Here is a 1,729-nt window from a genome sequence, read left to right as displayed (position 1 = left end):
GACACATGTAAGTGATCAACATGCCAACTAGACATGTACACTCACATTTACATATTATTTGCAAAAATACATTTTACAAAACAAATAATAATAAGAATAGGAATTATACAAGGTTGAGACACCTTATTCCTAACAATTTGGAGTGTAGTAATTCTTGCCTAAGTGTGTTATATTTTATGAATGTATGCTCATGGAGTGTAATGGAGCCAATAGTTTTATTGTGTTATTTTTATTGTGTGATCTTTTTATTTTTGTGTTTGCTATAGTTCTACAAATTCTGCTAACATACTTAATTCGAGAAGAGATCACCATATTGTTCCTCCATAGCTTTTTTTTTCTCGCATGAGTGCACTTTCCATGGCCTTGCAATTTGATGAAAAGTGAAACATCTTACAGTTACTGAATTCTCATTGACAATTGCATTAGTGGAATTAAGGAAGCAATGCTCTTTATTTCATTGGTTACCTACAAATCTTTTCAAAGGCTTAACTTGCAGACGTGTTGTTTTTGTAGGTTATGTCCATTATGACTTTACTTTTCATGTTATTTTCTCAGACTTCTTGTTACCCTATCTTTGTTATTTTCTTTGACAAAACTTGGTTAATTTTAGGAATTTATATAGTTGCATTGTTATATTGCATTCATTAAAAAAAAAAAAAATACCAAAAAAACATATCTCTTTCATGGTTAATTTTGAAACAACAAGTAGATTGATCATTTGATCCAAAATTGGTTCAAACCAGCAAAGGCCTCTTTTTGAAAAAATACATTTATCTTCAAATGAGTGGATTCTAGTAGGTCGCAAGATTGCCCAGAACTTTGGAGTTGATCCCAGATTAGCTTTTCAAGAGATGAATTTGAAAGGATTCCTATCATTAAGCATCATGCAAAATGAGAGCTCAACAATATTGATTCCACTACAAATATGGTGAGACAATCTTCTTACAATGTGTTAGGTATAAGGCCTACCTGGTTGTAGTCATATACAAGAAAATTATAATCAATGAGCTTAAAATATTGGGTTTAGAAACCCAAAATTCTTATATATGTAAATTTCTACTAATCTAAGGCTTATTTAACCTCATCCTAGATCTCAAATATATAACCATAAAGACCACAAGCTGACCTAGAAGTTATGTTTGTCACAAATATAGATTCTTCACCAAAAGAAAATTAGAAAATTAATATATAGGAAAATAAATATATTTGGGCACCAAGATGTGTTAAAAAATGATCTAAGAAGATGTCTACAAGGCCACAAAAATCCTTGAAATTACATGAATGTTGCAGAAGCCAATTGTTGCATGCCACTCGATGCATCCAGAAATGAGCACACCTCAACAAAAGAGAAGGATAAATATTCAGTAATATGGAATTAAATTATATGAACATAAGAGATGGCTCTGTGATAGGTTAAAAGTAAAGAGTCAAATGCATGGAAAGGAAGAACTCAAACAATAATGATTGTTCCCCAAATAGAAAACTAATACAAGGAAATAGGAAATATTTTTAGTTGATGCAAGATTGCTGAAGAATGTACAAGATGCTTTTGTATCATGTTAACTAGGGAAACCTTGGCCAAGGAAAAACCCTTGGTGGGTATGGTACCCACAAAATTATGCACTAATAAAAAATACCCTATAAAGAGTGTTGTTGATTCTATTAGGAGTCTATTAAAATATACATTTTAGGACATAAATAGTTATTAGAGGATGAGACCTTGTTAGAG

This window comes from Cupressus sempervirens, chromosome 3 (genome assembly GCF_028749045.1).
Source record: "Cupressus sempervirens isolate cs-2001-9-10 chromosome 3, ASM2874904v1, whole genome shotgun sequence".
NCBI lineage: Eukaryota > Viridiplantae > Streptophyta > Pinopsida > Cupressales > Cupressaceae > Cupressus > Cupressus sempervirens.
The sequence above is the reverse complement of the archived record's forward strand: the minus strand, read 5'-3'. Positions refer to the sequence as shown.